The following is a 14,556-nucleotide window of genomic DNA, read 5'->3' as shown; positions in this document are numbered from 1 at the left end:
CGTTGAATATACTACTACCAGACTTAGAGCAGTTGCACTTTAGAAAATAGCAGTCAGCTGCAGTCAGAAGACTGCCTGAGTTATAGGAAGTCATATTTTCACTGGGATGGCTTAGCTGCTTATAAGTACTGTAGTGTGCCCTATGCCTCATGCTAATACAATGACTGACTAATGGTTGTCATTACCTTCATTCGGTCTCATAAAAAAACTTCCTCAGGAGAGGAAGCTCATAGCTAGAATGCTGCTTGAAGTTAAACGGTTTTCCTAAAACACAGAATATAAAGAGCACTTAAGTACAAGAGGTTGGTTGGATAATTTATTTTGTTTTGAGTATGTCTGACAGCTGCTACTTTGGTTAAATTTGCCATGAACCAACTTGATATCCCATACGGGAATGGCTTATAGATGCCTGCATGTGCAATTGCATAAAGCTTTAACATTGTTCTGCTCCTCTGGGACTATAGGTGAAGATGTGAGATCAAAAAACCGAAGGCTGGACTAAATCGGACACTGACTGTTTGGAGGGTCAACGTTTTTAACGATGGAGGTGAGTCCCCTCATAGGACAGAAACCATTTGCGATTTCATTTATGCACTCTGCTTACTAGATAGGCACAGACCATTTCATTATGAGCCTGAAAAGAAATGCTTACCTGGATGAAGCAGCTCTTTCCACCTCTCAGAAACTAATTGGGACATTAAATTAATGCCAAACAAGTGAGAAACTTTTAGTTTATTATATGTGGGAGCTGCGTAGCAGTAATGTGTTGATTCTCAAATCCACATGCTTTTCATGTCTTATATTACCAAAGTTAATGTTATGAATTTCTGTGTTACAGAGTAAAAACCCAAATGAAAAAATCCATGAATAAGAAAAATATATTGGGTTGAGAAAATGTGATAAATATTCACACTGTTTCTGATAAGAAGGGGAGCAGGGAACAAAAGGTTCCTGAGGAGACTAAATGTCATCTGCCATCCCTGAATGGATTTTAAGGAGCCTCTGTCTATAGAGAGTTATGATAGTTGTCCTTTCTAATATCACCTTTGTGTATTAGCGGGAACATTCAGTCCTATCAGCAAGAGGGCTGATGTATACAGTGGGCTTTCAATAAATGTTTGCGGAATGAAATGTGGTGGAATGGAGCAAAAGGGAACAGACTTGACCGTGAGCATTTGCTCCCTCGTAAAATTCTAATTGGGTCTGAAACAAAAGGAGGAATAAACGTATGGCTGCATGAGTGGTCAGTGATATAGATGAATCAGAAGTTTCTGTTTCCTTCTTTATATACCCTTGTATATAAAAAGGACTTAGAGTGTATACATGACAATGTTTATGTTTGTTTAATGAGACAGGAATTGCGTAAGAGATTTCAGTATCTCTTAAAATACTTAATTTTTTTTTTTAATGAAAGTTCATTTCCCAGGGTCTTATCTTCAGAGAGAACTTAGGAAAGACTTCAGCTAAGTTATAAATAATACAGAAACACCATGCCTCCTATTTTGTCTAAGATGAGCTTGGAACAGGCAGCACCATGCTTTTCTGCCCATCTTGAATCTGACCCCTACATAACATCTTTCCAAAGAGTTCCATGTAAATTCTCCACACCCTATACACTCCCTTGGGAATTTGCTTTCCGCTAGAAAATATACTGTAGATAAGGTGACCATGCATCCGGGCTTATGCCTGTTGTTCCTGTGTAATCATTCATAGCATTCACTGTCAGATGTGTCCCCAGTATGGATGACAAATTATGGTAACCGTATCTACAAATAATAATGAAATGTTAATAATAAAATAACCTTCACTGGAAGCTTGCTATTTGCCAGAGACTTTGAAATGCTTTCGTGTATAATGAATTCATCACAATAACTCAATGAGGGAAGTATTTTATTGTCCCCATTTTACAGTTGAGGAAACAGAGAGAAGTTAAATAGCATTGTCCTACTCTCATAGTGGGCAAATCTGACTCCTAACAAAGGTCTGACTCTGTAACAACATATGCCAGAAGATGACACACTGTCTTCCGATTTGCTGGTCAGTATGATTAACTTGGTCTTACTTAATGCATGCAAAGATTATCAATAGTAATGTGTTATTCTTCCTAGCTGTTATTAACTATATTTTTATAAGGACTGTGCATTTTAAGAGGCAGGAAAAGAGCACTGAACTGAATTCAAAGTCAGCTGATTTTTTTACTACTACTTTAATGATAATAGCAATGGTTTATTAAATGACTAGTTATGCGAGTAACTGTCTATGGGGTTCCCCTGGGTTCTCTCACTGAACCTTAAAACAGCTGTGTAAGGCAGTACAATTGAACCTCACAAAAGCATATAAATTGTTTTAGCTACAAGCCCTAAATTGGTTCAGAGGTTAAAAATGAAGACTGTGGAATTAAATTATTTCAGCAGGCCTCTCCATCTCTGACTGTGTAGGACTAGATTCGATGTCTCTGGGAGTAACTGATAATCAGGATATAAGGCATAGAATCTGGACGCTGAGGAAAAGTCCCGGGGCAAAGAGACTTCCCAACACCTCATTTTTAAAAAATCTCTAATTATTATAATAATAATTACTGTTATTACTATTATTTATTAGTTTCAGGTGTACTAGTTAGACATTTACAGCCCTCACACAAAGTGATAACCCTCCTGCCCCAAGCTACTACCTCATATTTATTTATATTAGCTGTCATGCTAATATATAAAACATTTTTCTTTCGCTTTTCTCCTCACCATAGGCCAAATAAGAAGAGAATTTGGATTTGAACCAATGTAAGTTGAACTGCACTATGCTAGTGATAGCACGCTTCTCTGAAACTGTCTGGGGATTGACCTGACTGGGGAGGGGCGGGGGGGAGGATGTACGGGTGAAATTCAGGAAATCCGGGAATCCATAATGCAGTTAGACCTAGCGAGCTTGCAGCTTGGTCCACCCCGATATTCAGTTGTTTTCTCTCTTTCTCTCCTGATTAACTTAAGGACTGTGTTTTGTTCCCTTCCTCAAGCTACCCATACCTCACTACTCCATTTAATTAACAGAATCCTAATCTGAAAAAAACAATTTCCTACTCCTCAGGCGCCTGGACACCTGATTCCTTTACCAGTGACCCATAAAGCCCCAGGCCGCGATGGCCAAATCCTAGTTCGGAGAAAGCGTTACCTTAAAACAGACCAGGGAGCGATGTCAGCCCTGAGACCTGCCTGACCGACTCTCCCTTTCCTTTGTTCTTCTTGTGTACCCATAAAACCTTCTGACCGATCTAGGACCTGAGAGATGGCCTTTGGACAGGAGTCCACCATCCTCCCAGATGCAGGCATTCTGAATAAACCTACTTTTCTTTTTCCACCAGGTCTCTGGATTTTTAACGTTTTCAAGTGGCATGCAGCCAGAGCCTTAACATGGAACCATCTGAATAACAATCACTAGATTAAAATATATGTGGAACGTATTAATATGTTAAGTATGCAGATTAAAAAAGAGGAGGTAAATTTAGGCTGGGATTGAAAAGGATAGCTTCATAGAAGAGATGAGATTTGAATGAAATATCAGATATGGACAGAAGGTAGGTGAAACAGAACTTTCTTTTTTCTTTTCCTCTTTCAGCTCAAAATTAAATCTTGCCCTTCAAGTTGTTTTTTTCTGTGTTTCAGATTCCTAATCAGATTGGTATGGAATAGATAATAAAACTTACAACGATAAATACCTGGAAATGTTCCACTACCTTCTATTATATCTATGATATGGCTATATGCCACTCATATTTAAAGCCTTGCTTGATAGATTTCATATTATAGATTAACATTAATATCTGAAATAAAGAAATTTAATCACAATTAGTAAATTGTGATTAGTAAATTATTGATTAGTAAATTAAGACTGCAAACTGCCAAAGGGCAGGATCTGTGTTTTATTCAAATTTGGATTCTTAAATTGTTAGCATAGGGATTGGTATCTAATATATATATATATATATATATATATATATATATATATATATATATATATATATGTTGTTGTTGACTCTGATACATTTGGATTTATTTGGTTTATTCATTCCACCTGTTTGTGGAGCAAATTTCAATGGTCTCTGTTTGAAAGATAAAAGTATTTTTACCTGTGAAGGTTTGGGTTTGTTTGTTTCTTGACCCAGGACCAATGATCTGGCAATATATTCAACATCATTAATTTATAAGAGTAAGGTTTTAGGCCGTTTCTTTCCCTACAAAAATACTGAAGGGAAAGGGAAAAAAAGTGGAAAAGGCAAAGGAGTTGCAAAGGGAGTTCTCCACGCAGGTTCATTTATGTCCAGAACAGCTGGCAAATCCCTCTTCTCAGACCAGTCTCTTCAGAGGGAGGAGCACGCAGGCACCAAACCTGTGGATGGGAAGAAAAAGCCTTCACAAGCTTTCCCAGTCTCTATCTGCTAACTTGCCTTTTTGTAGAATGAGGTTGTTGTCGTTTTGCTTTGGGTTATTAAGAGATTTTTAAAGGCACAACTATCAAAAAGATCACTAAAAATCTTTGCATTACCTCTCCCCAGAAACAATCAAGCCAAGCTTCTTTAACAATTTTTTTTGATGTAGAAAAAATGTTTGGAGATATTCATATTCCCTCAGTGGAATTTTATAATACTTATGGAAACAAACAGTTTTGGGGTTGTGGGGAGCTGGGGGAGGGATAATAGGAAGAAAAAGAGTATAGTGAGCGAATGACAGAAAGCTTTAATTTTATTATTCATGGATGTATGTGTTTTGGAGAAGAAAGGAAAAAGCAGAAAGCATCACAATAGTGTGTACCTGTGCACATGTACTTGTAAACTGTTTTTAGTGGTGAGGCAGCTTTGATAATAAGGACAGTCACTTACATTGATAGTAGCGAAGGGACAGGTAGGACCCAGAAGAGGGAGCTTGGACAGAAGCAAACAGTACAGAATGCCTGGGAGCTCAGCCTGGGTGCCACCCGGGGGAAGTCCTACTTTCCCCATTGTTTCTGGTTCAGTTGACATGGCTCTGCTAAGGGGGCGTAAACAAATGGGCACTCCTCCCTAAACGCCTAATGAATGAACTCTGGAGGTGACAATATTCTGTAAGAGACACAGGAAATTCTGATTTGGATCAAAACCCAAAACTTCCAAGTTGCTAAGTGGCATCTTAGTAACTCTACTGGCTGCAAAATAGCCTAAGGAACTATGGTTTTGAAAGTGGATGGTATCTGACTCAACGCATTTATCTATTGGCTATCATGAGTGGTTGTACTTTTTCAGCCCCCCTTCTCTCCTCTCCAGCTGCTGTGTGATGACCTCGTTCCAGACAAGCCTGAGTATCATCAGTGAAACACATCCCCAAAATAAATATGACTACATTATTCTTAATATGCAGTGATTGAACATGAACATATCTAAAACAGTTTTAATTCACACTGAGTTTTATAAAACAGCTGAAAATAAAATGACTTCATGCTTTAAGACAATTTCAAGAGTGGATCATTACCTCCATGGTGTGTATGTCACCTTGAGCACAACAGCAGTTTTCCTCAGCCAGCGGTGTGCTGGAGCCACAGGCTCATGAGATCTGAATATGCTCATCTCTTCTCAACTAGGCCTTGGGTGACTTCACTTTGGTAGCTTCTAGTGGATGCTGGTGGGGCTGTTTGTACCACGGAAATTGACCAAGGCTTTATCTTAGTCTGTTTAAGCTGTTAAAGCAAATACCACAAGCTGGGTGACTTAGAAACAACAGAAATTTAGTTCTCACGGTTCTGGAGGCTGGAAGTCTGAGCTCAGGTTGCCAGTATGGTCAACCGAGGGCGTTCTTCCAGGTCAAAGACATCTCCTTCTATGCTCACATGGTGGACGTGGCTCGGAGCCCCGTGGGATCTGTTTTATAAACACTCTAATCACATACAAGAGGGCACCATTCAAGGCCTAATCACCCCCAGCTTCTAACTCATCACACTGGGCATTAGGATTCCGGTATGTGAATTTGGGGCGATGCAAGTAATCAGGGCTTTTTTTCTTTCTTTCGTTTGCAGAGCCAGTGAGTTTACCAGCTCGCCACTGAGTTACATGCGCATTGTCGGAGAAGAGATCCCGTGTCTCTGTGATTATGTCTCTGGGACTAAGATTGTTGCTTTCTGGGTAAATATTTAAAGAAGACACTGCCTAAGAGAGACTGTATTTTGTTACTGATACACTCGTATCTTTCATTAGCTGTAAGTTAACCTCCCTGTGACTTAGTCTCCCTATCCTCAAAATGAGGACATAATAATATCTACTTCATAGACTCGTTCTGACGATTAAATGAGTTCATGTGTGTGATATACTTTTAAAATGCCTGGCACAGAGAAGGTGCTCAGTAAGTATTTTCCATCAGTATCAACAAAAGATGAGACTAGATCGTTTTCTACAGTCTTCTAAAAGACGGCCTAATTTCAGTGTTGTTTTCCTTGTTGAGCTTTTATATCATTCAGAAGCCCATCCCCAACTTCCACAGGTTCTATGAAGAATAAATGAGAGCAGATCAGATCACTTTGAAATGCATAAAGCACTATGTAATTGAAAAGTGGAATAATTATATTAAAGTCATCATCTTGAATTTTGTTTATACTGCATCTCTCAAATGAGGACCACATTTTTTTCTAGGCAGTTACTGCTCCTACAGAAACAAAAACAGATGGTGCCCAAACCTCCTACTGAATAGTTTTAGGCAATGGTGTTTATCAAAATACCGCAGGTCACTAAATGTACAAAGACTCAAAACAAACCCCACATCTCAGTGTCAGGGCAGCATGGTAATTTAGGCAAATAAGCCTTTGTTTGACAATTCAAGGATTTTCTGATTTCTAGAAAGCACAATAGAATATTTTACATGTTGCCTAAATTTTACAAAATAGGATATTAAAATGCAATTTATTTTAGAGAGAAAAAAATCAGTTTGTCTTCTGATGAGTGTTTCTAGCCAAACTAATACTAATTTGGGGGCTGTGCATGCAGATGTTCCCATTTTAGGATGAACTGGCCAAGCAAAGCAGACAAAGAGGGGAAACATGTTTTGAAGATATTTTTCTTACACTCAAACCTTCTAAGAACCCAGACTTTAAAGTGCAGGCCTCCTTTTTCCAGCAGGGTAGACCCTGTGAATTCTGTACCTTAACTCTCGCAGTTGGGTCTTGGGTCAGTTTCCTCTTGGATCCATTCCTGGTACTTCCTCCGGCTCCATGGCAGGGAGGGAGATCTGACCCTGAGGCTTCCTTTCCCTGAGCTCTTGCAGCTGACTTCTGCCAGTGGGAGCTTGGAGGTGGGGCAATGGCAGAAGACTTGAGGTTGGGGAGAAGAGAGGGGTCGGGGCACTTCTCCTGACACTCAGTTTGCCTCCTGCACCTTCTCAGGCAGCAGCTTTGTCTCTTCCATGCTCCACCTCCCACCGCGGAAGCCAACCACAGCGCCAGTTCTCACCAAAGAACCCAAGGCTCCTGTGTTACACTAGCTCCTCCTGGTCCTTGCATCCTTCCAGCCTGGGGTTGGTTGTGACTTGCTTCTGTTGCTAAATCGGGCTGCCTCACTTTTCCCTAATTGGCTTCGTCTGTCTCTTTCATCACCTGTTTTGTGCTTTAATCAAGCCCCTGTGTGACAGTCCTCCATTTAAATTTTCCAAGTGAATCCTGCTTTCCTTGATTGGACCCTGACTGTCCCAAGGTCTAACACAGGCTACTGAATTCTTAGGCAAGTAACACTGTTGGAAGTGCACTTACTCTGTATTCATCCCAAAGAGCTCAGAGGACCTTCTGAAGCGTGAACTCCTGCTATCGCTCTTCCCTTTGCAGTTAAATGAAGATTCTACCTTGAGCCTGCTCCTGTGCCATGGTCCTAAGATGGAGGCAGAGAAAAGTTATTTTTCTTAGTTTCTGTTAACAGTAGGGTCACAAGACACTCAGCCATTACACTTGTTAGCCTAGCTGTCCCCCTTCTTCAGGCCACACCCCTCAAATTCACTGCAGGGAGCTGATTTACAGCTGGTTGTTAGTAACTTTCCTAAAAAGTCATAAAGGATGATAAGGTCCCCAGATTATTTCCACATATATGACTGGTAGGATTGAAATATGGATCTGTGAGCAGTTAACCACTCTAAAATGTTGTCACTGGTACTTTCTTTCCAAGGAAGGAAATTTGGGCCACAAAACAACCAATTTTTTGTCTTGTTCTTTTGTTGTTTTTGGTAATATACCACATATCAGTGAAATCATAGGGTTCTCTGCTTTTTCTGTCTGACTTATTTCACTTAGCATTATAGTCTCAAAATCCATTCATGTTGTCACAAATGTTCCTATATCATCTTTTCTTACCGCCGAATAGTATTCCATTGTGTATATATACCACAGTATCTTTACCCATCCCTCTATCGAAGGACATTTTGGTTGTTTCCATGTCTTGGCCACCGTAAACAAAGCTGCAATGAACATTGGAGCACACGTGTCTTTATGTGTAGATGTTTTCAGATTTTTTGGGTAGATACCCAGGAGAGGAATTGCTGGGTCATATGGTAATTCTATTCGTAATTTTTTGAGGAACCTCCACACTGCCTTCCATAGCGGCTGCACCAGTCTGCATTCCCACCAACAGTGTATGAGGGTTCCTTTTTCTCCACAGCCTCTCCAACACTTGTTCCTATTTGTCATGTTGATGATAGCCATTCTGACTGGGGTGAGGTCATACCTCATTGTGGTTTTTAATTTGCGTTTCTCTGATGATTAGTGATGTTGAGCATTTTTTCATATGACTATTTGCCATGTGTATGTACTCTTTGGAGAAATGTCTCTTCTGGTCCTCTGCCCATTTTTCAATTGGGTTGTTTGTTTTTTTGTTGTTGAGTTTCATGAGTTCCTTGTATATTTTGGATATTAGTCCCTTATCGGAGGAACTGTTTGCAAAAATCTTCTCCCATTAAGTTGGTTGCCTCTTTATTTTGTCGGTGGTTTCTTTTGCTGGGCAAAAGCTTTTAAGTTTCGTATAGTCCCATTCGTTTATTTTAGCTTTTACTTCCATTGCCTTTGGAGTCATATTCATAAGATGCTCTTTGAACCCAAGGTCCATAAGTTTAGTACCTATGTTTTATTCTATGCAGTTTATTGTGTCAGGTCTTATGCTTAAGTCTTTGATCCATTTTGAATTAATTTTGGTACATGGTGACAGATAGCAGTCCAGTTTCATTCTTTTGCACGTGGCTATCCAATTCTCCCAGCACCATTTATTGAAGAGGCTGTCTTTCCTCCATGGTATGTTTTTAGCTTCTTTGTCAAAAATTATCTGTCCATATTTATGTGGTTTTATGTCTGGGTTCTCAATTCTATTCCATTGGTCTATGTGTCTGTTTTTCTGCCAATACCATGCTGTTTTGATTATTCTAGCCCTGTAGTACAAGTCAGGGAGTGTGATACCTGCAGTATTGTTCTTTTTTCTTAAGATTGCTTTGGCTATTCGGGGTCTTTTGTGGTTCCAAACAAATCTGATGATTTTTTGTTCTGTTTCTTTAAAAAATGCCATTGGGATTTTGATGGGGATTGCATTAAATCTGTATATTGCTTTGGGTAATATGGCCATTTTAACTATATTGATTCTTCCAATCCATGAGCACGGAATATCTTTCCATTTCTTTGTGTCTTCTTCAATTTCTTTCAAAAATGTCTTATAGTTTTCAGCATATAGGTCCTTCACATCCTTGGTTAAGTTTATTCCTAGGTATTTTATTCTTTTTGTTGCAATTTCAAAAGGAATTGTTTTTTGTATTTCTTTTTCTGAGATTTCATTGTTAGTATATAGGAATGCAATGGACTTTTGTACGTTGATTTTGTAGCCAGCAACTTTACTGTATTCGTTGATTGTTTCTAACAGCTTTTTGGTGGAGTCTTTAGGGTTTTCTATATATAACATCTTGTCATCTGCAAAGAGTGATAATTTAACTTCTTCATTCCCAATTTGGATGCCTTTTATTTCTTTCTCTTGCCTGATTGCTCTGGCAAGGACTTCCAACACTATGTTGAAAAGCAGAGGTGATAAGGGACAGCCCTGTCATGTTCCTGAACATAGAGCAAAGGGCTTCAGTTTTTCACCATTAATTATGAGATTAGCTGAGGGCTTGTCATATATGGCCTTTATTATGTTAAGGTATTTTCCTTCTATACCTATTTTATTATGGGTTTTAATCATAAATGGTGTTGTATCTTGTCAAATGCTTTTTCTGCATCAATTGATATAATCATACGATTTTTGTCCTTTATTTTGTTTATGTGATGTATCACATTGATGGATTTGCGGATGTTGAACCATCCTTATGCACCGGGGATGAACCCCACTTGGTTGTGATGAATAATCTTTTTAATGCATTGTTGTATTCGATTTGCTAGAATTTTGTTTAGGATTTTTGCATCTGTATTCATCAGAGATATTGGTCTGTAGTTTTCTTTTTTTGTGTTGTCCTTACCAGGTTTTGGTATCAGGGTAATGTTGGCCTCATAAAACGAGTTAGGGAGTACTGTCTCTTCTTCAATTTTTGGAAGAGTCTGAACAGGATTGGTATTAGATTCTCTTCGAAGGTTTGGTACAATTCACTAGTGAAGCCATCTTGTCCCAGACTTTTGCTTTTGGGAAGGTTTTGGATGACTGATTCAATTTCGTTTCTGGTGATCGGTCTGTTTAGATTTTCTAGTTCTTCATGGTTCAGCCTTGGAAGGCTATATGTTTTTAAGAACTTGTCCATTTCTTTTAGGTTATTGAATTTGGTGGCATACAGTCCTTCATAGTATTCTTGGATGATCCTTTGTATTTCTGTGGTACCCATGATAACTTCCCCTTTTTCTTTTCTGATTTTGTTAATTAGTGTCTTCTCTCTTTTTATCTTAGTGAGTCTAGTCAAGGGTTTGTCAATTTTGTTAATCTTTTCAAAGAACCAGCTCTTTGTCACATTAATTTTTTCCATTGTCTTTTTGTTCTCTATTTCATTTAGTTCTGCTCTGATTTTTGTTATTTCCTTTCTTCTGCTGACCTTGGGTTTCTCTTGTTTTTCTTTTTCTAGTTCTTTAAGGTGTAACATGAGGTTATTTATTTGGGATTTTTCTTGTTTCTTGAGATAGGCCTGTAATGATATAAATTTCCCTCTTAAAACTGCTTTCGCTGCATCCAAAAAATTTTGGTAGGATGTATTTTCATTGTCATTTGTTTCTATGTATCTTTTAATCTCTCCTCTAATTTCTTCTTTGACCCAGTCATTCTTTAAAAGTATGTTGTTTAATCTCCATGTATTTGTGTTTTTTCCTGCTTTCTGTTTGCCGTGGATATCCAATTTGAAAGCCTTGTGATCAGAGAATATGCTTGGTACGATTTCAATCTTCTTAAATTTGCTGAGGCTGATTTTATGTCCCAATATATGGTCTATCCTTGAGAATGTTCCATGTACACTAGAAAAGAATGTATAGTCTGATGTTTTAGGATGAAGTGCTCTATATATGTCAATTATGTCCATTTCATCTAATGTGTCATTTAGGGCTGCTATTTCATTATTTATTTTCTGTTTGGATGATCTATCCATAGCTGTCAATGATGTATTTAAGTCCCCTAGTATAATTGTGTTTTGGTCAATTTCTCCCTTTAGTTCTGTTAGTAGTTGCTTGGTATGTTTTGGTGCTACCTGATTGGGGGCATAAATATTGATGACTGTTATGTCTTCTTGTTGTATAGTCCCCTTTACCAGTATGAAGTGTCCGTCTTTGTCTCGTTACCTTTTTCACCTTGAAGTCTGTTTCATCTGATATCATTATGGCTACACCTGATTTTCTCTGGGTACCATTTGCTTGGAGTGTCAATTTCCACCCTTTCACTTTGAGTCTATGCTTGTCCTTGTAGCTGAGATGTGTCTCTTGGACACAGCATATGGTTGGGTTTAGTTTTTTGCTCCAATCTGCTACTCTGTGCCTTTTTATTGGTGAGTTCAGTCCATTTACATTTAGGGTGATTATTGATATGTGAGGCTTTCCTGTCATTCTATCTTTAGTTTTCTGGTAAGGCTGTGTCTCCATGGTTTCTTTGCCTTTTTGTTGTTGTCTATTATTTCTGTGTGATGGTATTCTATGATGTTTCCCTCTGTTTCTTCTTTTATTACAATATATATTTCAGTTCTGGATTTTTTTTTGAGTGGTTACCCTTAAGTTTATGTAAAAGAAAGTTTGATATTTAGAGTATTCCATTTTCTTCAGCACGCTTACTTTCTCCATCCCATATTCCGGTTCAGGCCTTTACCCTCCCCCTTTTTATGTTTTGGTTGCCACAAATTGTCCCTGTTGATGGTGGTCAAATAGCCTCCTTCAGTATTTCTTGTAGTGCAGGTCGTGTATTAGAAAATTCCCTCAGTTTCTGTGTGTCTGGAAAGGTCTTTATTCCTCCTTCATATCTAAAGGATATCTTTGCTGGATATATTATTCTTGGCGCATAATTTCTCTGTTTCAATAGTTTGCGTATTTGGTTCCACTCCTTCCTGGCTTGTAGAGTTTCTGCTGAAAAATCTGATGATAATCTAATGGGCTTTCCTTTGTAGGTTACCGTCTTCTTTTCCCTGGCTGCCTTGAGGATTGTTTCTTTGTCGTTGATTTTAGACAGCTTCAATACAATGTGCCTTGGAGAAGGCCTGTTGGGATTGAGGTAATTAGGTGTTCTATTTGCTTCTTGGATTCGAGGATCCAGTTCTGTCCACAAGTTTGGGAAGTTCTCATTAACAATTTGTTTGAATATATTCTCTGTTCCTTTCTGTCTTTCTTCTCCTTCTGGTATGCCTATTATTCTTATATTGCTCTTTCTGATGGAGTCAGAAAGTTCTTGTAGAGTTCTTTTATTTCTTTTAAGTCTCAAGTCTCTTTCTTCTTCCATCTGTGTAATTTCCAGGTTTCTATCTTCGATGTCACTGATTCTTTCCTCCATCTGGTCAACTCTACTACCTAGCTGGTTATTTCATTCTTGATTTCTTCTATTGAGTTGTATTGAGAATCTCCAGAAATTCTATTTGGTTCTTTTCTAAAATTTCAATCTCTTTCGTAAAATGCTCATGTTGTTCTGTGATTGTGTTTCTGAGTTCATTAAACTGCCTTTCTGTGTTTTCTTGCATCTCGTTGAGTTTTTTCAGAACTGCAATCTTGAATTCTCTGTCATTTAAGTCACATATTTCCATATCTTTAATTTCCTTTTCTGGAGACTTTTCACTTTCTTTATGAGCTGTCTTGTTGCCTTGCTTATTCATGGCAATTACTGATTTACTATTTCTCTTCCTAGACATCTACAGCAGTGGCTTCTGCAACAGGTTGATAGGAAGAGGTCTTTCTTTTGTTTTTCAATACTTGTTGGTAGAATGTTTTATTTTCTCTCCGACTGCAGCCTTTTTTTTCTCTCTCACACGGTAGTGCTATGTTTTCTCTGCACTATTCCAGCTTCTCACACAATGGGGGGGATTCCCTGGGAGATGGGCTTCTCCTCTGTTAATAGTTCACCTGGGTCACAGGACGCAGTGTCCGTGTGCGTATGCGGAGAGCTTTTGAAGTTCCAAAGCTCTTCTTGCCCCAGATTCAGAGCCCGTGTGTTTCACCAGTTCTGTTTACTCCTGCAGGGATCCGCCCAGATAGGTGGGGTCAGGGGCGGGGTGAGTTGTGAGAGGTGGCCCAGAGCAATGGCAGCGACCACGACCACAGCCGGTCCTGCTTCCACAGCTCCCTCCCCTTTGCCGGAACTAGTTGGGCTGCGAATCTGTGTTTGGGGTCCACAGTTCTCAGAACAGCAAATATTCTGTTCTTTTGATCTGACACTGCTACTGTTCTGCTTCTAGCTCCGGGCAGGTGGGGGCAGGTCGAGCTCTGGGAGGGTAGGGAGAGGCGGCTTGTCTCAGTGCCAAAGTCTTCCGTTCTCTGCTCGGCAGTGAGGGCTTAAACCACCATTTTCAGCCTTCTTCCCTCAGTCTTTTCTCCAAGGTCTCTGCCGTGAGCGTTGGGTTCAGCCGTGTTATATGCTGTCCCCTCAGCCCTGTGGGCCATAAGAGGAGCCCTAGCAGTCCGAGTTCTTCCCTCTCCCACAGCTGCAGTAGTTCCAGGATGCAGCGAGCTCGGAGCACTGAGCTGGGTCTGCGTCCTGCGCCCATCCATGTGGCTCCATCTCCACACTGCTCCCTTCCCTGCTCCCCTGCTCGCGCGATTTGCCCACCTTTAGGTGAATTAAGTAGCGGTCCTCTTCATCTTGCCTGTCTGCTGTGCGGGGAGTCCTTTGTGGAGTTATTATTGTTCGATTAGTTGTAAATTCCAGGGGAGCTTTACAGAGGCTCACCTCACACTGCCATTTTGATGATGTCGAGTCCAAAACAACCAATTTTAAAATGATTTTAGGGCATTGATAATAGTTCTAGAGATATACTCTTAATCCAAAAGTATCAAAGTAGGGTTGTACACTCCGTGTTTTTGTTAAAATTATTTTGAAATTTGAACATTGAAACGTACGTTAATGCTGTGGGGACAGAGCCAGGAGTGCAG

General features: G+C 39.4%; 1 long non-coding RNA gene across 1 annotated transcript in view; it reads left to right on the top strand.

The window, feature by feature from the left end:
- Positions 1-320: 320 nt before the first annotated feature.
- LOC117016138 (uncharacterized) overlaps positions 321-14,556 on the top strand; it is a 29,296-nt gene continuing 15,060 nt past the window's right edge. The window contains exons 1-5 of the long non-coding RNA XR_004421834.1: positions 321-547; positions 1,911-2,037; positions 2,744-2,777; positions 3,356-3,568; positions 6,037-6,142. This is a non-coding gene — a long non-coding RNA (uncharacterized LOC117016138). The remainder of the gene's footprint in view (positions 548-1,910; positions 2,038-2,743; positions 2,778-3,355; positions 3,569-6,036; positions 6,143-14,556) is intronic.

Source organism: Rhinolophus ferrumequinum, chromosome 3 (genome assembly GCF_004115265.2).
Source record: "Rhinolophus ferrumequinum isolate MPI-CBG mRhiFer1 chromosome 3, mRhiFer1_v1.p, whole genome shotgun sequence".
Classification (NCBI taxonomy): Eukaryota; Metazoa; Chordata; class Mammalia; order Chiroptera; family Rhinolophidae; genus Rhinolophus; species Rhinolophus ferrumequinum.
The sequence above is the reverse complement of the archived record's forward strand: the minus strand, read 5'-3'. Positions and strand labels throughout refer to the sequence as shown.